The following is a 25,481-nucleotide window of genomic DNA, read 5'->3' as shown; positions in this document are numbered from 1 at the left end:
TGAGCCCCTTGTTGGTGTGTTTATTTTATGCTGAATGTGCTTGTGTGTGCTTGTGTGGTGTGTTTGTATCCCCTAGGTTTGCTAGACTCCGCGTAGTCTCGTTTGCATGTCAATTAAGGTAGCACGGTTCCTTCGTATAGGACTTCCTTTCTTGCTTGAGTTTTCCTAAAACACAAACAAACATTATCCCCTCTTAAGGATACGTTAACTCCTTCTACTACAGATGAGTAAGTCTCCAAAGGTCGAGCATCAGGTAGATTGTGCAGTGACGTTGTCCACTTAAAAAACACAAACCAACAGAAATAGTTTAGCCGAACTACGGCAACTCTGATTCTCATGTCCAGATGAGATACGTAGGCACGAGATGCGATGTCTTGTCGAGTTTGACTAACAACTAACACTAATTCTTTTCTCTCGCCCTCGTTGCGATTGAGACCTCCCCTTTCTCTTGCCCTAGTTGCAATCGAGACCCTTGCTTCCTGTGCAAGTTAGGTTGTGTGTGGCTTGCTTCCTGTGCAAGTCATGATTAGGATAGGCTTGCTTCCTGTGCAAGTTAGCTAGAAACCTTAACTTAGGGACGACTTTGCATGACAACATCTAGGCTCGAGTCGTAGTCTCCCTAGTGTTGTGTCTCCCTCTGTTATCTGGTTAGGCTAGTCCTTTTTCCCTGCGTAGGGGAACTACATCGCCCTGATCTTCACACCAGATGAAGTATGTAGGCAGGAGATTGAGCTGATCTCTCCGGGCGCCCTTTTTCTTTTGTGTGTGTTGTTTGACAGTTGCTAGGCTCGAGTGCCTGACTCCTTAGCAATTTGTTGTCTGTTCGTTTGAGTGTGTGCTTGACAGTTATAGGCTCGAGTCCCCGACTCCCTATTAGCTTGTTGTGTCGTTGTGTGCTTGGAAGCTGATGTAAGTCCATCGAGTGGCATTTGGGTTCCAGTGTGTGTTTTGGTTCGGATGCTGATGTAAGTCCAGTGATTGGCATTCAGGCTCCATGTTTGCCTTTGCCTGTGTTTGTTTGCGTGCGTGTCAGCCGAGCTACGAATGCTCTGATTCTCCTTCGTCCAAGGAGATACGTATGCATAGGATGCGATATCCTAGCGAGCATGTGTCGTTTCCCCAGTCCGAACTACTTCGACTCTGATGTCTATGCCTGATAGACTAAGTAGGCCCAGGATACGATGTCCTGCCGAGTCAGTCTTGTCTGTTTTCTTGTGTCTCTTTCAGCCAGTGTGTGTGTTTGAGCAGTGTTTATAGCAACCATTTTCCTTCCTATTGTGCGTGGATCCCGTAGAGTACTACGGATGCGTAGGGGTGCTAATACCTTCCCTTCGCATAACCGACTCCCGAACCCATTCTCTTTGGTCGCGAGACCATGTTCTTTCCTAGGTTTACTTCGAGCGTTTCCTTTCCCTCTTTTGGGATAAATAACGCACGGTGGCGGCTCTGTTGTTCTTGTTTTCCCGCCGGTTTTTCGCGTAATGCGACAGAGGGCAAATTATATTATTGTTACAATTTTATTTAGTTATGTTTTGAAGTATGTTTAAAAATTCTAGTGCTTCATATTTTATAGAAAAAGTCAATATAGTTTTATTTTAACATTTTCTTCTTTCAAAAACACACCTAATTTTATTTAAAGCAACAGTGATATGAAATATTTCTAACAAAAGGACTACAGGAAAGGTTTTTGAGTAAGATAGATTTTTATGCATTTATTTGTACTATTTTTTTGATACAAATGATGAGTTTCGATTTGTTGCATATATCTTAAGACTTGTCAAATACTACGCACCAACCAAAGATGATACCGATATTCACTTTATTCAATGATGTCCAATTATTACGATGGAGTTTATTAACCTATAAAATTAAAGAAAAAATATTTAAATTAAATTTCATCTACCCTTATAGCTTAGTGATAGAGCGCCAGTCTTGTAAAGGCATGAGGGCTTTAGATTAGTTGTTTATGAAGTAGCGTTTGTTCTTTAAATTTATGGTGTTTTGAGTACCCGATTCATTTATATATCACATACAGGCATAGTAGTGACATATGTAATCATATTAATTAATTTAATTTTCTCAAATTATAAAAATTACATTAGACCCGTGCATGCACGGTAGTTAATTAATTTTTATTTGTTTTATATCCAGTTTTAATTATGTTAAGAATTTTTATTTCGTAAATATGGATAATAAATTTATATTTAATAATTTATTATGAATTAATCATAAATAAAACCAAATTATATATTTGTAAGTCGAGAAACATACAAGATTTTATTTTGCAATTTGAAATAATTTTAAGAGATATCACTAACTATTTATATTATATTTTTATTCTATTGTATTTTTAAAAAAAAAAATTCTCTCTTTATATATTTAACTATAAGTTATTAAAGATATGTATTCATTTTTAGTCTTGAATAAAAATTAAACTTTATTTTCAATTATTATTGAATAAAATATTCAATAGCTTTATAAATTTATGTGTATAACGTCAAATTTTAGTTATATGTAAGAAATTGAGAATTTTGTTGATTTTTTATTTATTTATTTGTGTGATATTATAAGAAAACAAAATAATTGAGAGTAATTTAATTCTGAGAAATTGCGGAATATATACTTTAACATTAAAAGTATTTTTAAGGATTTCTTTTGTTGTTATGATTTTAAGAAAACAAAAAATATTTTAAAGTGCGTGGATATGAATATCTCTTTTATTTTTGAAATTTTGAATAATACATTTAGTTGAAGTAATTGTAAAGGGTTGAACCCCAAACTATTTATCAATATGCAATAAAAAAATACATATCATATATAAATTTTTGCAAAGTTATTTTAAAATTAAAATATAAAAAAGTAAATACATATGTTTTAAAAAAATATTTTATAATAATTTAATAAAATTTATATATTATTAAATTTAATATAATTTTATTTAAATCTATTTATATAAGTTTTAAGATTTTTATGTTTCAAGTATATTTTTTAAAATATATTAAACATAATTTATACTATCTCTTTTTTATTTATACCAATTTTATCTCTTTTTCATGCACTTATCTCTCTTTTATCTTATAATATAATATATTTTATCTCTTTTTTTAGTATATTTTATTTTTTTATTTTTTTATTATAAAATATATGTTAAAACAAATAAAGTATTATAATATTAATATTCTTTATTGTAAAATATATGATGAAGAAGTATTCTAGCATTTATTTTTTATAATTGAATGATTCTGAAATTATTTTAGAGACACTAAGTAAAAGATAATCAAAATATTTTTTTTTCATTTTTATAATTAAGAATTATTGTAAGACAAGTACGAATAATATCCTATAAAGATTATGAAAATAATATATATGAGTAAATTAGTTGTATATTAAAAAATTATTTATTGATATTTAATAAAAATTCTATTATATTTGTCTTATAGTGTATTTTATTAAAAATAATAATAATAAACTCATTGTGAGTAAGTTATTATGATATTCTTTTTAAATAAATAAAGTTAATAATCAAATATGATAATATTGTATTTGTCAGGATTCGAACTCAAAACTTTTTTTTTAAAGAGTACCAATATGTTTTGACTTTTTTAAAATTGAATATGAATTTTAAGAATTGTCACATGAAAAAATAAATGATGTGACACAAAAGAAATTGAAGTGTCGCAAAATGGTTTAATGCACTAGATTTAATAGATTCAATTAAACTTATATATTTTAAACTGACTATAAATTTTAAAATTTATTTATATAATTTATATATTTTTTATGTTAAATATATATTGTTTAAAATATATTAAATACAATTTACGTTTATCTCTTTTTTATCATTTTCAATTTTATCTCCTTTTTTATCTTATAATATAATATATTTTATCTCTTTTTTATTATTTTTTAATTTATTTAATTTTTTAGTTTAAAGTTAAATGTTAAATCAAAAAAAGTATTTAAATATTAGTATTTTTTATTTTAAAATATATGATAAAGAAGTACTATATCATTTTTTTTAATTGGAAAATTCTAAGATTATTTTAGAGACACTCAGTAAAAGATAATTAAAATAATTTTTTTCATTTTTTTAATTAAGTAATTATTGCAAGATAAATACGAATAATATTCTATAAATTTTGTGAAAATAATATATTTGAGCAAATTAGTTGTATGATAAAAAAATATTCATTGAGATTTAATAAAAATTTAATTATACTTGTCTTATAATGTATTTTATTCAAAATAATAACAATAAACTTATTGTGAGTAAATTATTATGATATTTTTTTAAATAAACAATATTGTTAATCAAATATCTGATTATTGCATTTGTCAGAATTCGAACCCAACGCATTTTATATAGAGTACCAATATGTTTTATGTTTTGAAATTTGAAGATGAAGTTTGAGATATGCCACATGGAAAAATAAATGACATGACACAAAAGAAGATGAAGTGTCACAATATAGTTTGATACACTAGATTTAATAGATTTTATTAAATTTATATTTTTCAATTTAATATACTTTTATTTAAATTTATTTATATAATTTGTATTTGTTTATGTTAAATATATTTATTTTAAAATATATTTAATATAATTTATTTTTATCTCATTTTTTATTGTTTTCAATTTTATCTCTATTTTTCCACTTATCTCTTTTTTATATTATAATATAATATAATTTCTCTTTTCTATTATATTTTAATTTATTTAATTTTTTATTTTAAAATTAAATGTTAAATCAAAATATTTTTTTCATTTATATAATTAAGAACTTATTGTAAGAAAAATATATGATGAAGAAGTACTATATCATTTAGTTTTTTAAATTGAAAGATTTTGAAATTATCCTCTAAATTTTAAGTAAATAATATGAAAAGTATCCTCTAAATTTTAAGTAAATAATATATGGGCAAATTAGTTGTATGTTGAAATATTATTCGTTGAGATTTAATAAAAATATAATTATATTTGTCTTATAATGTGTGTTTATTAAAAATAATAATAATAAATTTTCTGTGAGTAAATCATTATGATATTTTTTGAAATAAATAAAGATAATAATGAGATATCATATTATTGCATTTTCGTATTTGTCAGAATTCGAACCCAAGATCTTTTATAGAAAATAACAATATGTTTTGACCTTTTGAAAATTAAAGATGGATTTTGAAAGATATTACATGGAAAAATAAATGATGTGGTACAAAAAAAAGTTAAAGTGTCGCATGATAGTTTGACGCACTAGATTTAATATTCTGAAATTATTTTAGAGACACTAAATAAAACATAATCAAAACATCTTCTTTTTTTTTCATTTTTATAATTAAGAAATTATTTTAGTATCTATAAAGTTTAAGAAAATAATATATATGAGAAAATTAGCTGTGTGTTGAAATATTGTTCGTTGAAATTTAATAACAAATAATTATATTTGTCTTATAATGTATTTCATTAAAAATTAATAATAATAAATTTACTGTGAGTAAATCATTATGATATTTTATGAAATAAACAAAGATAATAATCAAATATCATATTATTGCATTTTTGCATTTATTAAGATTTGAATCCAAGACATTTTATAGAGAGTAACAGTATGTTTTGACCTTTTAGAAATTGAAGATAAAATTTAAGAGATGCCACATGAAAAAATAAATGATATGGCACAATAGAAGTTGAATTGTCGCAAGTTAGTTTGCGGAACTGAATTTAGTAGATATAAATATGTTGCTTTCACTTGATGGCATAAGTACTTCACATGTTGTTGACATCTTTGCTAATGAGAAATCATAGTTATTATTTCTAGTTGGAGATAGGGAAAAATATATTAAGTCTCACTTCTAAGTAATATGATATGTTAGGTGCAGTCATTTAGTGGATGAATTATTTTCTTTTACCTTAATATCTAACTTATAATAGATGGTGTCATACCTCAAAAGTTCACCCTACCCTTCACAATGATCATATAGGTCCATAAACCCTAATAATTTTCATATTCTCATAAGCATTCATTTTATCGGCATAAGCATGGTTCAACACAAGAAGACAAGTGACTTGGATTCATGGCTTTGTGCTTAAACCTAGTGGAAACAAGGGTTTTTTCAGCAACTTGAGGTGGCTAAATCAGTCAAACCCTAACTTGGAGATGGCTCTTGATGCTTGGGTGTTGTGCCTACCATTGGTGATTCAACCTTGACTTCTTGAGGAAGCAAAACCTTGATGTGGGGATTCTCACTTGATCGTGGCTCCATAAACCCTAATTATGTCCAATACCCATGGTGTGGGCTCCTAACCCTAAATTTCAACTGATCCACCATCATTCACGATGTTTGATTCTCCTTCTTTGTCAAATTGCATTCAACACCCCTTTGTTCATGGTTCATTCTTGTGAACCCTATTGGTTTTGAACCATAGTTTCATGGTTCCCTTCATCTTTTCTAGGGCCATTGGTTTAAGCCCAAGTACATGATCTCACCACTTTCATCAGCTTCCACTCTATAGCATTTCATTTGGTTATTTCAAGTTCCTAGTCCATGCCTTGCTTGGTTTCATTTGGTCAATGTTACTTAAATCCACTCCATGCCATTGTCATTACCATTGGTGCTTGGTCCATGAATCTCTGGTTAGGTCCTAGTTCATTGTGCCTCTTGGTCCTTGCTAAGATCTTTGTTTCATGCTTATCATTGATCATGCAATTTATAGCCATGTCCATTGATTCATTCATGCATGTCCCAGTTCATTCGTTTCAGGTATTCAAATCAGGTTCAAGTCCTAAATTGCATTCAAAGCTCCATTTTTCATTACAAACATTCAAATTTCGTTACATGAAGGAAAAATACAAAATTAAACAAAAATCAAATTATTGACCTAAGGTTGACTTTTGATCAACAGTTGGATTTTGGTTAAACAGTTGATCAAAGTCAAACTGACCCAAAATCTACTTTTCTTTTGTAACTCCATTTGTGCCATCAGGTTCTTTAAGTTATCCAAATTTTGTTCATGATTCATATCAAGCATCCTCCTTAATGTCCAATATCAATCATGCTTTGCCAAGATCTTGATAATGTCATGCCAAGTCATTTGATATATCAACCCTGCAAAAAAGAACTCAATACTGTCAATATCACACACATTGCACGCAAACCAACTGTCCAAAAGCAATATCCATAAACCAAATCAAAATACTCAGTTCACATTTTCAAACCAACTTGTCACAAGATCAATACATCACATACATCTAACTCACATTTCCCTTGTTTTTTTCATTAGCCTAACTATCACTAACACAACTAGTAATTCCCTATCAATTCATTGTCAAGCAAAATGACTAGATATCATCAAATCTTTTATTGGTAGCAGTGAAGTAACATCTAGCAGTTCAAGATGCTAATTTCACAAACAGACCTAACAATTAACTAATAGTTAAGCATTTCTAGCCAAACTATAACATTCACTAACTGTCAAAGTTTCCTAACAAAACTTCATTTGGCTGACTATAGCATAATTGTTTCAACATTCAAATTAATTATAATAGCAAAAGCAAGAAGCAGTAGCTATAGCAGTACATAGCAGTCAATTCATGGAAGTGCAAAGTTTTGTAATAGAATAAAAATCATCAACGGGGAATCCTCTAACTAGCACTGACAGCCACTTAACTATCACATGGTGAACTAACCTGCAATTGGTCTAACTGACTTACAACAACTTCATTTAATTAACCCTATCTAACAGAACTTAGTTCTGGCAATAGCTAACTGAATTTCCAAATCAAACTTCACCAACTAACTTCCTAATTTCAAGGTAATTCCAACTGAATTTCATCTGCATTTAGAGTGAATCTCTAGTAGAAATTCAGAGTGGAAAGTCTATAAGTACAATCATCATAGTTCAGTTAAGATCACCATGATTTGTTCATAAGTTTCAATCTCCATCTTCACTCCCCGATTTCACTCTCTCTCTCAATTCAATCTAACCAAATGATTCACGCTCACGATTTTCAATGCCTAACGGAGTCATCACTCCAAACTGTTTTGCACTCGATTAGAATTAACAAAACTAACTCTATTAGTTTCAATCCCTATAAATCCTCAATCATCACCCAATCATCGGAGTCTAATCATTAGCTTTGAAGATCTCACTCTCTCAGCTCTGAAAACTTCACCCTCTCATTTCAACAATCTCACTCTCATCTCATCATCACTCGCACTCAGAACTACCACAAGAATGACATTTAGAAGAATAAGAGCACTGCAAGAATAAGAGTATTATGAAAGGAAGAAAGAGACTCGAAATTGAAGCAGAGTATCTGAGTTTCTGCTGTCGTCGTCGTCTTCAACTTCGTCCTCTCCGGTGGTAGGTCTTAGTTTTTTCTCCTTCTTTCACCTTGAACTTGTTACCATGGTGTAGTTCTTGAGCAGAGGAATCAAAGCCCTAACCCTAGGTGCTTTGATTCCTCCATGTTGGGGTTTAATTTATGAAATCTAATTTAGGGTTCTTAGATAGTTCAATTCGGTTTGGTGGATTTGGTATGAATTGGATAAAATTGAGGTTGGATTCGTTTATAGCTCAGGGAAACGAAGATTTTGATGTATTGGTTTTTGGTGTTTGGTCCTCCACCGCCGCCGGAGGCGATCCCGACGCGGTGGAGGTGGAATATTCCGGCAACAAAAGTTCCAAGGGTCCACAAGGTGTTGGACGTGAATGATTGAATTTGAGTAAACTATCCCCCTCCATGTTGTGATTTGGGCTCACTTGACTGTAGGCCCACATAATTTCTCCTTACACCCCATGGTTGCTTCGTCTACCTCCCCTACTCTTTTGCACAATGACAAATGGGCCTCTGCCCTGAAGCCCATACAAAACCACAACCTGCATTCAGGATTCACTTCCTGCACTCCCCGCCCCCTAAGGCCCATTTCCAGTTTTTTACATTGTTTTTCCTTTCTTGTTTTTGTTTGTGAATTAGTTTTAATTGGAAATATTAGATTAATTAGGAAATTAATTAGGTTAATTAGACTTGATTAGAGTATAGGTTAATTAGAAATATTAGGTTAATTAGGGATTTAGTTTAATTAGAGTTTTAGGATGATTCACATGATTAGAATTAATTAGGAGTTAATGGAATTGCTAGATTTTAATTAGAAATCTTAGGAATTTAGATGTGATTAGAATTTTAGAATTAGAAATTTTAGAATTTCATTAGGTTGTAATTAGGTCATGATTAGAATTTTATGAAATGTTGTAGAATTTTAATTAGGTAGAATGTTAATGGTTTTTTAATTGATCTTTTAATCAAACTAATTCTTGTTAGACATTTGATAGGATTTTGTGATTATTTTCCTTTTAACCATTGAAATGTTCCCTTAGTTCTAGGTGTTTAGAATTAAACTTAGTTGTTAATTTGTTCATCACTTTGTGCATGAATTTTCAATTGTTTTTTCCTTGAGTGATTAAGTTGATCAAAGTTTGCTTTGACCAATTAAATCATTTGCATTATGCTCAATTCCTCTAGCTTATTCAAGTGATCAAAAGACTCTTAATCACTTGATAGGGCAAGTCTTGTGTTCAAGTTGTACTGGATATCCTAGATCTCAAGAGTTGTACAAGACCTCAAAATCCAAAGGTAAAGATTCAAGACTTCGTGCAATTCAAATCAGTACAAGACTGACTTGACTACTATTCAAGCATTGCAAAGGTGGATTCAATACTTGTCAATCATGAGCCAAATTGTGTACCAAGAGCCTTAAGCAATACAAAAGGAGTGAGAGTGGAGAATTCATATAATCATTCTTAATATCTTTGGGTACGGGACGAATGACTCAGTTGTTAAATGTATTCACCTCTATACATAGACTTTAAAATAATTTAATTCAAGTTGATTATTTAGTCTTCTTTCTTCAAAGACAACCTTCATCACAGGAAGATGCAAGGAAAATCAACTTCAACACTCATCAGTCATGATGCAAATTACACGACATGAGCTTAAGCAATGGAGAAGGGGTGGGAGTGGAGAATTCATATCCTCATTCTGAATATCTTTGGGTACGGAACGAATGATCCAATTACTCATTATATTCACCTCTATTCATGGACTTTAGTTCAATTTAAATCGAATGATGGATAAGTCTTTCTACACAGATATGAGATGAAGACCGAAGATCAGACTTCAACCTTCTAGGGTTTCTTCTTCTCCCTTTTTGCTCTCTCTCAGTAACTAAAACCATTTCGTAAATAAATTCAAAAACAATTAACAATACGATTAGAATTGTACACTATGAGCCTTAAGCAATGGAGAAGGGGTGAGAGTGGAGAATTCCTATCCTCATTCTAAATATCTTTGGGTACGGAACGAATGACCTGATTGCTCATTGTATTCATCTTCATTCATAGACTTTAATATGATTCAAATCATGGATCTCTTTTTAAAATAAAAGCAAACTCACCTCATCAAACTCAGTTTTTCCTTTGGGCTTCATTTTCAGTTAAAAACCTTTTAAGAAAGGACATGTTACTTTCGTTCTATCGTGAACGAAGCTTAAGCCTTCATGTGTAAGCAAACAATGTTTAACTGCTAGAGTGTGATCTAAGTTCATCCATTTTATCGCAAATGAACAGACGTTTAAGACTATTATACTCGAGCATACAAGCAAGTTGACAGTAGAACATGAACGTTAATATTGTTCATAAAAAATAGCTAACGCATCTGTCTTAGTTCCACGAACTACGGAGCTCTGACTTTCTCATTGCACAGTGAGAATACGTAGGCACAAGGGCCCAAATCCTTGGTGCACATTAACTATTAACCCCCCTATTTCCCCTTCGCGAGTAATCTTTAGATAGTAACACCCTTTCTTGCAAAGAACACTCAAAATAGTTCCCATTGGGTACAATGGATGTGAGGGATGCTAATAACTTTCCCTTGCATAACCGACTTCCTTACCCTTTTCTCTTCCCCCGGATTTTATCGATATTTTTCCTTTCTCTCGGGAATAAATAAAATTCAATGGCGACTCTGTTGTATCTTTGAGCGTGCGATGCACTCGGATATAATTCACGTAGCTTTAGATGGTATGAAAAACGTGGAAAAGTTCAATACATTTAAAATTTTCATTTGCATTTAAAATGGGATTTGAAAAACGATGCATATGCACTCGGATATAATTCTAGTAATTTGTATAATTAGTTGGAAGAAAAACGTGGAAAAGTTCAATACATTTAAAATTTTCATAATTATCTTTCAAATAAGGATAATAATGTATCCTATATTTTTCAGGGGCATTTAGTTCTACGTCACTTGAGATATTCAGTTAATAGAAATTTAATTGTTTAGAAAGGCATGAAGGTTCAAAACTAGTTGTTGATAAAGTAACACTTGTTCTTTAAATTTATGGTGTTTTAGCTATCAAATTAATTTTGATATCAAATACCGATATAATATTGACATATTTAATCATAATAACTTGTTTAATTTTCTCAAATTATAAAAATGGTGTTCTCATCTGTCAGTGTTAGTACATCACATGATGTTGACAACTTTGCTTATGAGAAATCATAATTATTATTTATGGTTGGAGATATACAATAATATATTAAGTCTCGCTTTTAAGTAGTATGAGATGTTCGGTGTAATGATGTATTGGATGAATTCTTTTCTTTTCCCTTAATATTTTACTCTTAATAGATGGTATGCAAAGTACTTGCATACACATTTGTCTTAAATTACATTCCTTCATTTTTCACTTGTATATGAGAATTTAATATCTTATCTGTGTTTTGAAAAATAATTTTTCAAATCACTTGAGAAACTTGTATTAAAATTATAAACCATAATATTTAGATTTCAAATGAGGACCCCCTCCCCCCACAATTGTCAAATTTTAATCTTTGACTTTTGACATGCATTTGACAAAATTTATATCGATTTGAGTTGAAAACTTTTTTCATAGTACTTAAGAAATTTGATATATTTTGTTGTTTTAAGATCTAACATATTCTAAATATAAACTTATTAGGATTCATAATTATTTCTCTTTATCTAGTCTTTCAAGATGATAAACTCTAATTCAAGTCGAGACTAGATCATAGTTGGCACATTGTGAACTTGAAAAATAGATAGTTCAGTTCTCCCAACTCATATCATAGTTGGGTTTCTTGTTCAAATTCTTTTTTACTTATTAAAGTGGATGTTTGAATTATCTATACATGTCCTTTCAAGTTAATACTTCAAGAACGTCTTCCTTCACATGTGTCATACCCCCAAATTTTCCCTACTTTTCTCACACTTTCATCTGGCTCATGGTCCTTGGTTCATATGCGTACACATGCACTAGTCATCTAGATCATTCATTTGCACTTACATTTATCAAAGTAATACCATTGATTCAAAATGTCTTGTTATTTATGATGCTCATTTCTCTTGGATCAAGTCTTCGAGAAACTCTAATGTTAGTCTAGGCATTTTGATTATGTGGATTACATCATGGATAGAAGAATTTGGAAGTATTAGACAAGTTTTACTTTAGTCAACAAAGTCAACCATGGAAGGTAGACTTTTTGTTGACCAATTTCTTCATGGGACCTTTTACATGATAGTATTGGATTTCCTTTTGTTCTATGGATGTAATTCATTCAAGGGTTCAATTTTATTCAAGCATTCAAGATCATTTCAAATTCAAAGTTTGGAGGGAAAGATGTATAGCTTGGAATACAAGACACACATTACATTCAATAGGACCATTTTTCATTACAAAGTCATAAAATTGCATTACAAGAGAGAGTACCAAAATTACACAAAAAAAAAAGTCACTTATGACTTAGAGTTGACCAAAGTCAAACTACCTAATCCTACTTTTCTATTCATCCTCAAGGTCTCTCATCTATGGTCCTCCAAGTCTTAAAGTTATCCAAAATTCCTTCATGATCCATGGTGCCATCATTCCTTGCTAACCTTGATATCCCTTGCTAAATCACCATTGTGCTATAGCCAAACAAGCATACAGCAACCCTGCAGTAATAGGAAATGTCAGCACACTTTTAATCATGTTTCATACCAAGTATAGCCATGACATAACTACACAGACTCATAACAATGTGCATACATCCAATATGCCATGATATTCACAAACATAAACACAATACATGATCAACCAAGTCATAACATTCAATGAACACACACAGTATATTCTAAGGACTCTGCAGGAATATCCATTGTCATATAAACAAACCAACTATCATTAGCAAATAAGCCATAACATCCATTTGCAAATTCCCAATTTACGGTTAACAAAGTTGTTCCCTACACTTTAATCCCAACCTACTAACATTAACATAATTTCTAATCAAATGCTAACAACTAACAACCCTCCACTAATCCATTTTTTTAGTCACTTAGCATATATCAATCAAGTCCATACCAGGATAACTAACTGCCAGTCTCCAAATTTCCTTAGTTTCTGATTCCAACTGTTTGTTTATAACCTAAACTAACTACCACACTACTGATGGATTCACTAACACACCATTTATCACAGTTGGCAATATCGACTAACAACTATCAGACCTAGCAATTTTTTCAATCACTCAACTAACCAATAACCTAATACTAACTTACAATCCAATTAAAATCTAACTTTAGTTTAAAGCTTCAGTTGACATTATAGTCCATCACTAACTACTAATAGCATAACACAAACTCACTAATAATTCTCTCATTACTACTAATCAACATAATTTCACAAATTCATATAACAATCCATAACTAACAATCCTAACCGTTTAACTTACCTCCTAACTTCTAACTGATTCAAGCGTTAACACTTACTAACAGTCTAGTTAAAAACCTAACAAACTAAACTAACTTTTACTATTTGTTTCAAACTAACAATCCACAACTACTTTCAAAGCACTGACAACCTACACCACTAACTTCTTCTAATTCATAGTAGTTCAGTTTAAACATAACATCAATGAACTAATTCTAACAGTTCAATATAACTAACATATCTAGTCCCTAACTGGTTTTTCCAATTTCCTTTCCCTATAACAGTTCAATCAATCTTCAAACAAACTATTAACATCACCAACTGTCAGAATTTTAATTCACTAACAGCAAACTAACAGAGTTAATACTCTAACCAAATTTGTTCATGAGACTAATTCACACTAACGACTGACCTAACTGAATTTCCCTAGCTTCCCATTTCAGTTAGCTCCAATTCATATATATACATTACATCGCCATCTGCAATCAGGGGAACCATTCACCCTGCAAATTCATTATGAGATCATTCTCTCTCTGCACTCACTTTGGGCCTTCAGGTCTAAGTCCAATGGGATTTTGCTATGAAGTACATCCACTTTGCTTATTCACCCTTACCATTCTGAATGCAAGCAAAGAACTACCATGGGCCTTTACTGCATGGGCCCAACGCCCCTTTCCTAACTGCACACCCTGATCTAGATCCACACACCCCTGCAGCGTTGAATTTGATTATATATTAATTAATTTTTTTAATTTTTTTTAATTTTTTTTATTACACAATAAAATGCTTAAAAATACATTATAAAAGTAGTACAATGTTTAGATTAGATTTTGATTAGGATAAATCTTGTAATTTAGTTTAATTACTAGTTTCTTTTAATTTCATTTTAATTATTAATTAGAAATTAGGATTAACATTAATCAATTTCAATATTTAATGTCAGTGTCTTTTTCATGTTTCCATTGAATGATTCTCACCATGATCCCTTATTGGTGGATTAGTTTATCAATTTTTTTTTGATCAGTTAATTACACTTTGTAAAATCAGTAGCATGGTATTTCATGAACACACAATAATGTTCATCTTCTTCTTTCTATATTTCTTGCTCTCTAAATCCAACCAGACATCAACAAGGCAAATGAGGCAAATGAAATAATGAACAAAGCTATAACACTTAAATGTCATAAAAAACAATCATTATCAAACTTCAAGCAACAACAAAAGCACAGCAAAACATATGCATGCTTCGAAGGAAAAACGCAGCAGCCACACACTCTCAACACACCATGAATTGTAAATGGAAAGTAAATACGCGGAGCAAAACAACACATTCGAACCGAGTAGTTACCGGACGTTACAATGGACGTCTTGAACAGAACAATGAACTACCTCCGAGGTGGTACACGACGGCAATGCAGAGATGAAAAGAGAAACATATATGGTGTTGTTGCTCGCTTGAGGGTGGTGAGCTCGTCGTTTGGTGGTGGTTTAGGTTGTAGCAGAAATTTGCAGCAGAAACTGAGTTGTCGGTAATGGTGAAGCAAGGTGGTGGATGATTTTTCGTGGTGGTAAGTTGGTGTGGAAGGAGATTGGAATGGTTGTCGGCATTTTATGGTGGAGTTTGGAGGAGTATGGGGTTGTTGTTGTATGGTGAAAGTTGTTGAAGAAGGTGAGGGTGTGTGACGAGTTTTATAAGGTTCGTTTTCGTCTGAAACTCGTTTTCATTAGGAAGGTGGGAATGATGGTTTCACATGGTTGTGTCATTGTTTCAAGATGGTGTTTCAGTTGGAGTCATGAAGAAGGAAGAGTTTAAGTTCATGAATTTTTTGAGGGTGAGTTGGAGAAGTTATATGTTGATGATGATGTTGGTCCTGAGGGAGAAAATCGGTGGGTTCAGTGAGGGAAAGAGGTTTGTCGGAGGTTTGTTGTTGTTGTAAGATGAAGGAGGAGGTTCTAATGAAGATGAGTTGTTTGTATGGTGGGGTTGTGGGAGGAGTTTCAGCGTGGAATGTAGGTGGAGGACAAGAGTGAAGGTTGGAAGAAAGTGAAGATGGAAATTCGAAGAAAGAAAAAAAGAAAGAGTTTTATTTTCTTCCTAAATTTTCTCCAATCCTCCTACTTAATCACGAAGGGGGATTCTAAAAGGAAAAAAAATAGTGCTCTCATTGTGTTGTGTGTTGCGTTTTGAGTGGTCCCTAAAAATGTGTGTTGTTACCTTTCTCATTGGTTCCTCTCCCACTATCCAATTTTAAAAAAAAAGACCCCTCATCCCTCATGCTAGCTGGCCACGTTTTCCTTTGAGGAGCCCAAAGACTCCGTTTTTGGCAACTGGAAAAAAAGGTAGGAGGGTGCATTCATGGACACATGGCACCTAACAATAGGGAGAAAGAGATATTTTGCATTTTCTTTTGATTTATAAATTAATATCAATAATTAAGATTTTCAAAATATGAATTAAAAATAAATAACGCAACTAAAATTCAAAATAAAAATATGATGAATTCGTTCGGATTATTTTGACCAAAAATAAAAATAAGCTAATAAAAAATTAATAAAAAAATCGGTGCAAAAATGTCTATAGAATTAAAATGAATACACCATAATGGTCCGTGTGAAATAAATTTGTCGGAAATATAAAGGTTTTTGTCAAATTTTGAAATAGAAAACGACAATTAAAATGCTCAGACGAATTAAAATGTGACTAAAACAGTAGCCGAAAAATAAAATGAGGGCACCAGATTTAACTACGCGAAATGTAGATTAATGTCTGCAAGCTCGATTTAAAATTTTTCCGCCCGTTAATTTGACACACATTTAAAAATTAAGTCAACCGATTTGCCTGTGGATCCGAAAATTTATTCAACTTACATTTTTTAGGGATTGTGCGGTATGAAATGCATGTATGATATGCAGAGATACAAAATCTATGATATATGTATTGATTCGGCGATTCAGCGTCAAAATTGGGATGTAAGAATATGTAAAAAAACATGTTTCAAAATCTTTCAATAACACACCTAACACATATTTGAACGTAAGAAACAACTGAGACAACATTATGTTTTTACTGTTCGACCCGTGAAAATCCCTTTGAAAGACGCAACTATATTTTCATCTTTTACAATTTTCTTCTTCGATGATAGGCTTCATGCTACAACGCTCAGTCCCAACAACACTTCCTTTAGCTGCTATAGCTTATCAAGGATATGGCACATCGGAACATCACCGATTTTTGTGGTTAACACCATTTAACTAGACAAAGGCATAAGAAAAACGAAAAAAATAGGTTAAGAAAAACACAAAATCATATACATGCATGAGCTAGAAAAGAGGAAAACTCTCAAACGAAACTGAAACAACAATTAAAACTGATAAAACTAATATAAAGGTAGCGAAAACATTAGAACAAACAAAGATCTACGACCACTTTTCCCTATACAAAACACCATACTACAAAAATCAATTGGAACCGTTATTAATTAATATGATACTTATAATGTTATATATGTAACTAGTTGGTTTGAACGACATTAACGCACTAAAATTAAAAAAAAAAAAACATAACTCCTCCAACCAAAAATAGCCTTTAAGACCAAATTTTATATCAAAAAGTTAAAAACTTTACCTTGTATCATTCTATATTATTGTTAATACTCCTATCAACTATAGAAACAACAATGTTATGGGATACCAATAAGGTGGGATGAAAAACTATGTAATGCACAATAAAAGTTAATATTAATGATGATAACTCCATATATGTTGGATTTTATTTAAAACAATAGTGTTATGAAATCATTGAATTTTTTTTTTGAGTAAGATAGACTTTTACCTATTTATTTGTACTATATTTTTATAAATGACGAGTTTTAATTTGTTGTAGATATTTTAAGACTTATCAATAGTACGCATCACCCAACATGCTATCAATATTCACTTTATTTAATGATGTCCAAATTATTACGATGGAGTTTATAAATTTATGAAATTATAGCAAAAGTATTAAAATTAAATTTCATTTGCCCTTAGAGCTCAGTGGTAGAGTGTCAGTCTTGTAAATTGAAGGTTTGTAGTTCGATCCTGCAATAAAGAAAATTATATTATTGTTACAAATTTATCCACTTATGTTTGGAAGCATGTTTGGAAGTTCTAGTGCTTCAAATTTTACAAAGAAAATCAATGTAGTGTTATTTTAATATTTGCTTCTTTTTGTATTCCTATTTAGTGATATACATATGTTTTTTTCAAATTTGCATTGAATAACAATTTACCCTTATGAGAAAGTTTTGTAACTATTTTTATTTTTAGAGATTTTAGAAAGTCTAATAATGAAGAGTGATAAGAAGTAATGCATATGACAACGCCTCCATTAAACCTCGATGATGGCTATTTTGGTCAAGTTATTATCTTAGGTTCATTCTAGTATTTTGTATAGTGAATTTGAAGAAAAATATGGAAAAGTTAAATACATTTAAGTTTTTCATAATTATCTTGTAATAATCAAATAAAGATACTAGTAACATCAACATATATTTTTTAGGGGCATTTAGTTTTATGCCACTTGAGATATTCAATTGATAGAAATTTAATTATGTAAAAAGGCCTGAGAGCTTTATATTAGTTAGTTATAAAAATGTTGTATCTCAGGTTTTAGCGTTAGTACATCACATGATGTTAGACATTTTCGCTCATGAGAAATCATAGTTATTGTTTATGTTTTGAGATAGAGAATCAAATATCAAGTCTCACTTCTAAGTAGTGCGAGATATTAGGTGTAGTAATTTATTGGATGTATTCTTTTCTTAACTATAGATGGTTTCCAAAGTACTCACATACACATTTGTCTCAAATTACAATCCTTCATTTTCACTTGTATATGAGAACTTAATATCTTATTTATGATTTGAAAAGTCAATTTTCAAATCACTTTAGAAACGTATATTAAAATTATACACCATGATATATAGATTTCAAATGAGGACACCACACACACTAGTCAAATTTTGATCTTTAACTTTTGACATGCATTTGACAAAACTTATATCGATTTGAGTTGAAAACCTTTTTTCATAGTACTTAAGATTTTTTTTTTATATTTTGTTGTTTTAAGATCAAACATATTCTAAAAATAAACCCATTAGGGTTCACAATTATTTCTCTTTATCTAGTCTTTCAAGATGATAAAATCTAATTCAAGTCGAGACTAAACCATAGCTGGTACATTGTGAACTTGAAAATAGATGGTTTAGTTCTCCCAACTCATATCATAGTTGGGTTTCTTGTTGAAATTCTTTTTTACTTATCAAAGGGAAGGTTTAAATTGTCTATACATGTCCTTTTAAGTTAAAACTTCAAGAACGTCTTCCTTCACATGCAGCTTATGTAGTTGCATGTCCCTACTTCAATCAGGCGGAGCTTATATATCTAGTTATTTTGTTCCTTGTCTTATCGCTTTCATCTTTGATTTTATTTCAATTCGTTGAGTCTTCTTCATGATTGCACTTCTCATTATCAAGTTTGAAAAGATTTATTTTTAGCATGCATAAAACTTTGGTTAGATTTGATCTTGACCATGATGTTCTTTGATCAATTGCATATGCTAGTAGAATGAAAACATTTTGTGTTTTTGGTTCAAGTTTGATTCAAAGCAAAATCTCAAAGTATCTTTAAAATCTTGAAACATTGAGATTTTAGAAGATTTATTTGAATCATTCAATTTACACTGCATTTTTTATCCTGGTCAAATTGGATATAAATGAAACCTAGTAATTTGATTCCAATAAATATGTGCACTTGATCTGAATCATTTTCTTGGTGACATATTCTGTTTGGTTTGTTTCGAATCAAATTTTGTACAAGATTCAAATCAGTCTCTTTTCAAAAAAAAAAAAATCATTGTCAGGGCGGTGGCATTTGATTCGAATTAATATTTAAACATGATTTGAATCACGTGGTATTTTATTCGAATCACGTGGCATTTGATTATTGTTTTCCTTTTATTCCACTATACTTGCTCATTTGATTCAAATTGTAGATTGCTCTTGATTCGAATATAACTGACTTTTTCAACCATTTTGTATGCTTAATCTAAAGCACATATGAACAATTTTTGTCATCATTTCTCATAATATCATTTATCATTCTGAACATAATTTTCAGTGTGATTTAGTGAAAAATCATTTTCCTCTATTTTTAAGTCTTGCAACAAAATTCTTGCATCTTCATCTTCAATTGAGTTCAAATCTTAATAACGAGAGTTCTGTAATTGATTGAAGGAGGTGCGTACTTAAAACTAATCATTCTTGAAGATCTTGTTGAGTTTTTCAATTTGTTTGCAAAATTAAGGTGATTTCCAATGGTGTTGACAAATTCCATTAAAGAGAAGTAGGCTATTGTCTCCATAATTGTCTTAGTAGTGAGTGTATGGAAGGCTACGAATAAGGAGGAGTTCTTCTTAGATCTTCGAACAATTTCACCGCTCAAGGAATCAATTGGATCAAGGGCTTGATAACTACACACGAAGGCTTTGAGCATAATTGGTGATATTGGAAGATTCAAGAAACGTATTCGAGTAAAGATTACGTGGAAGAGCTTGGCAAGTGTGTTGTATACAAGTCAAGATCCAAATTAGGAGATTTATTTTCTCAACTGTATTAGGGATTGGTGATTGTATGAATTCTTGGAAATATGTGTCAAATAACAAAGAACTATGTAGATTCCAACAAGAAACCATTAAAGAGTGCATGTAGGCAAACTGAGGACGAACACTAAAGCACTACAAATATCGGTGTCATCTCTCTCTCTCTCTCTCTCTCTCTCTCTCCCTCTTTGTAACAACCCGTATAATATATATCTAGAATAATATCATACAAGTGTTAATAATTGGTACTGATCCAACATAAGTGCCTAATGGCATCAATATATATACATGTCCAAACTAAAAACATCAATGGAACATGTTATACAATAATGCCTAAACAATAAAAATCTAAGAACTATGTGCAATATCTTCATTGCACACAACTCCACAGCGGAAGATCATAATAAATAGCATCCCTTGAAACATCCATAAACAACTTCTCTTAGATTCAACCTGCAAGGATTACCTAAAAAATAACAACAATAATGGGATGAGATAATAATCTCAGTGAGTTCTCCTATCCTATGGGTCCACTCGGCTCTACAGGGTTTTCTAATCAATATTCAACTCATATCCAACTTAAGTCAACAAGGGAACGAAGACTTGAGTGATGGGGAAACTATCTCGCAATTGTATGGTAACATGCATCTGAGTTCTCATAACTCAACCACGATCATTATTCAGATCACGAAACATCAATTCCCAAACGGACTTACGTCTAAGCCAGGCCCGGTTCATGCATGCTCGTATGATTCAACTTTCGTGGTGGATATCAGGTTCCCCTATGGGACTTGAACCCACTTTTAAGAACCATCACTCGTATGGGACTACCCACTTTGAGTCCCTTGTTGGTGTAAGCCCTAGAGGCCAATACTTTTGGTACTTGTATCGCATTATTTATTAATAATAAAAGGCATTTTGTTTATTATGGTTGATTAATAAAGTCTCTGGAATAGATAGTCCGTTTAATGTATTAAGTGTGACTTAATCATGAGAACACATTAAACATAAGGACACTATTCTTAAAGTATTCGTAGTCGAGCTTTAATGTGAAGTGGGATAACATTAAAGCATTAAGACTATTATGTTTGTAGACTGATGATCACATCTCATGGATCATGGATAAAGAGTTATCAAGTCTTAAACATAGGTATGAATATTAGGAGTAATATTTATACCGGATTGACCCGCTATGAGAATACTATATAGAAAGTTATGCAAAGTGTCATAAGTTATTCTCACGGTGATAATAGTGTATACCACTCTTCGACCTGAAACCACTATGGATCCTAGATGTAGAGTCGAGTGCTTTATTGCTGATCCAACATTGTCCGTAACTGGATAACCATAAAGACAGTTGATGGGTACTCCACAAAGCATGCTGAGGGACATGAGTGTCCTAGATGGAATTTGCCCATCCTGCGTAACAGGATAAATGTCTATGGGCCCAATATTGAACTGGACAAGGGTGACACAGTCTATACCTTGTGTTCAATATAGACATAAGGGCAAAGGGGTAATTATACACATAATTATTATCACAGGAGGTTTTGTCAGATCACATGACATTTTCGTGACTTGGGTAGCAGTGATGTGTTGCTAGATACCGCTCACTGTTTATTATGTTAAATGCGTGATTTAATATAATTGCCAACGCCGCGAAAACCTATAGGGTCACACACAAAGGACGGATTGATGAGAGATAGAGTAACTAAGGAACACCGTAAGGTACGGTGCACTTAAGTGGGAGACGAAATATGGTAAGGTACCAAATACTTAAGTGATTTTGGGCATATTATAAGATATGGGCCAAAATACACTTAAGTGGGTTTTTTAGCTTGAAGCCCACACAAGTGGTTCTATAAATAGAACCCCTTGGGTAGAAGCATTGTCACTCCAATCCACTCAGACAGAAATTCAAGTAGAGACTTGGAATTTTGTTTCCCTCTTTCTCTCACTCAAAGCCTTCATTCATAACAGCTAGCACTGCGATTGAAGGAATCCGTTCGTGTGGACTGAGTAGAGACGTTGTCATCGTTCAACGTTCGTGATCGCCCCGTGGATCTGTATCAAAGGTTTTGATCATTATCAGAGATCTGCACCAAAGGTTTGAATCGCCACAAGAGGTAACGATTCTATCACTGATCATGCCCATTCGTAAGGATCACTAAATGGAGAAATTTTTAAATTCCGCTGCGCCTTGGATGGCTATTCTCCTACATCTCTTTCACCGTATGGGCCTTATCCCACTTTGGTGTCCACCTTTCCCCCATGTCCGCCATGGTTGGGGCTCAAACCCAATTGAGGCTCTAATCATTGGTCCCACATCCCAATGCTTACTCATCTAAGCATACCAATAGAGATGTGTACCACCACAGAAAACACACATTCTGAATACATGATCGGTTCCATAATCATCGGTTCCATAATCATCGGTTCCACGAACCATAACAAATTCATCAATCATAAGTGACTTCATTCACCATAATACACAACAATAACATGGCATGTTCCATACAATGCGTCTCATTCTCAATCATGGCAACAATTCATCCACGACCTCACATAAGCATCGTACGAATGAATACCATATTCTCATACATATATCTCATATGTTCCATAACCTAGACTATCCTTCTAAGTTATTAATCATGTTATACTCCTAGATTTCCTCACTCTCCTTTCTAAGGATTTTAATCATGTTATTTCACAATCAAACATATCAACCATGTTTAACATCCATCAAAATACAATTCATAGAATTTGTAAGACACATAATATACTATAACATGGTATCATAATAATAGCCTTTTTCGTTATCTTACTAACGCATCCGTCCTCATACAAAACGGAGTTATAACACTCGATTAATTCATTAATCTATCTTAATCAAGATTTAGATTAACATCTATTCATTGCATAAGTATTCAACACAACATCTTTGGCTTAGTGGTAAGGCTTGTACAATTCCAAGTAGGTCCTGGGTTTGAACCCCATTGGTGACATATTTTAATTCATCAAATAATTAATTCATGTCAATAGATTGATCAAATGAATCAATCGATTGAATGTGAATTATTCTCAAAAATTTCACTAAACCAAAAAATTCCAACTTCTTCAAAAACAGAAAGTTTAAACAATCGATTGATGGAGAGAACCAATCGATTTTGCATAAGGACCAATCGATTGGTTGACAAAGGCATTCGATTGGTTCACTCACATTTCCATTTTTCTGCTAAACCAAAGGCTGTCAATCGATTGGTTGACAGAGGCCAATCGATTGGTTCACTCACATTTCCATTTTTCCACTTCTTAGAACACCAAATTCCTCTATAATTCCATTTCCAATCAAACACACACTCCTTCTTCCAACATATCCATCTCAGTACATGCTCACATACACATGTATAAGAAGGATCTCAAGTTCATAACATAACCATAATAAATCATATTATCACAATAATCACAAAGAACATATCAAGCACATGTTTATAAAACAACAACATCAAGAGTAACATTCATCACATAACATGGATTGTTCATGATTTGTTTATGATTCTATAACCCTAACTTCTATAGAAACCTAGAGTTTCTAACTAGAACTCACCTAGAAGATGAAGATGGAGAAATAGATGTGAAGTTGGTCATAATGATGATGAAGATGACATGATGATGGAGGTTTCCTTCCTCTTCTTCTCCCATGAGTCTTCTTCTTCTCCTTTTCTTCCTCTTTCTCTTTTCCTCTTTCCTTCTCTTTCTTTTCTTTTCCCTTTCTGATATCTCTCACTCTCTCTCTTACCTACTTCTTCTTATCCTTTCTCTTCTTCTTTCTCTTACCACCACACAATATATATATATATATATATATATATATATATATATATATATATATATATATATATATATATATATATATATATATATATATATATATATATATATATATATATATATATATATATATATATATATATATATATATATATATATATACACATTATAATATTAGGTAGTAATAAAATATCCCAATTGATATTTTATCTTCCAGCACCAATTGACTAATTATTAATGTTATCAAAAATGTCCTCTCTTGTAATTATTAATATTGGTCTGTCTCTTTTATTAATAATTAATCTCTTCAGAGTTCACCGGTTACTTTATTGGTCCCAATTGACAACATTTAGAGCACATAGGAGCTCAAATTGTTACAACTAATAAAAGATAGAGTACACATGAACTCAATTGATCTCAACTGACAACTAATTGAGCATTTAAGGGAATATGGGATATTACACTCTTTCTTTCTTAAATTGAAATTGGCCCCCGAATTTCCTTCACTCAACAAACAAAGAAACCTTGTATTAACGTCTTAGACCAACACTTGACTTCTCTTCGATTTCAAGTCTCTGACATACTCATTCTTCTAACTTGTCTTTGCTATCAAATTTCCTTCTTCATGAACTCTTGAAACTTCTTGATTTCCATCACAATCTCATTCTGATATTGGATTAACATTTAAACTTGCTTCCACTTGATTCCTCTTATATATCACTCAACATCAGTTGGTCACTTTCTTCCCGGAAACCACGACTTCCCTTCCTTGCACTAAGTTACACAAAACATAATCATGACATCTTATCTTGACTTGGTTAATCAATTCTCATTAATTCTTCATAAGAAAATTTATTGATTCCTTAACCACACAATATCGACTACTCTTCTCTTATTATTCCTTCAACAAATGCGACAACTTTGTAATCCATTTATTGATAATCTCATAAACTTCACTTGACCTAACACTACATGCTGCAAGCCTCTACTCCAATTGTTTCCCTTCTCTTGTACTACTCCAATGAGATAAAACCATTAGCACGAGACTGTCTTACTCTTATCCTTACCTCCATTCTAACGAGTAACCATCTCCCTGATCCCCATAGACTTGATTAAGCTCTTTCTTCCATTACCTTCCATTGTGATACTCCGATCCCAATAGTGGAACACATGGGATTCCTAGGCACTACTGTTTAGCTAACAATCTACAAAGAAACACACTTACCCTCCAGAGTGCTTA

At 31.8% G+C, this 25,481-nt stretch overlaps 2 long non-coding RNA genes across 2 annotated transcripts; both read right to left on the bottom strand.

Moving 5' to 3' along the window:
• Positions 1-6,786: 6,786 nt before the first annotated feature.
• Positions 6,787-8,730, bottom strand: LOC127091347 (uncharacterized). Its single transcript, XR_007791913.1, has 2 exons — positions 8,296-8,730; positions 6,787-7,104 (listed from the first exon to the last, which is right to left on the bottom strand). It is a non-coding gene; the product is annotated as an uncharacterized LOC127091347 (long non-coding RNA).
• A 3,997-nt stretch (positions 8,731-12,727) lies between these two features.
• On the bottom strand, positions 12,728-15,959 carry LOC127091345 (uncharacterized). The gene is made up of 2 exons (XR_007791912.1): positions 15,119-15,959; positions 12,728-13,013 (listed from the first exon to the last, which is right to left on the bottom strand). It is a non-coding gene; the product is annotated as an uncharacterized LOC127091345 (long non-coding RNA).
• Between the last annotated feature and the right edge of the window lie 9,522 nt (positions 15,960-25,481).

Source organism: Lathyrus oleraceus, chromosome 6 (assembly GCF_024323335.1).
Source record: "Lathyrus oleraceus cultivar Zhongwan6 chromosome 6, CAAS_Psat_ZW6_1.0, whole genome shotgun sequence".
NCBI classification, from domain to species: domain Eukaryota; kingdom Viridiplantae; phylum Streptophyta; class Magnoliopsida; order Fabales; family Fabaceae; genus Lathyrus; species Lathyrus oleraceus.
Note: the sequence above shows the minus strand (reverse complement) of the source record. Positions and strands in the feature narration are given on the sequence as shown.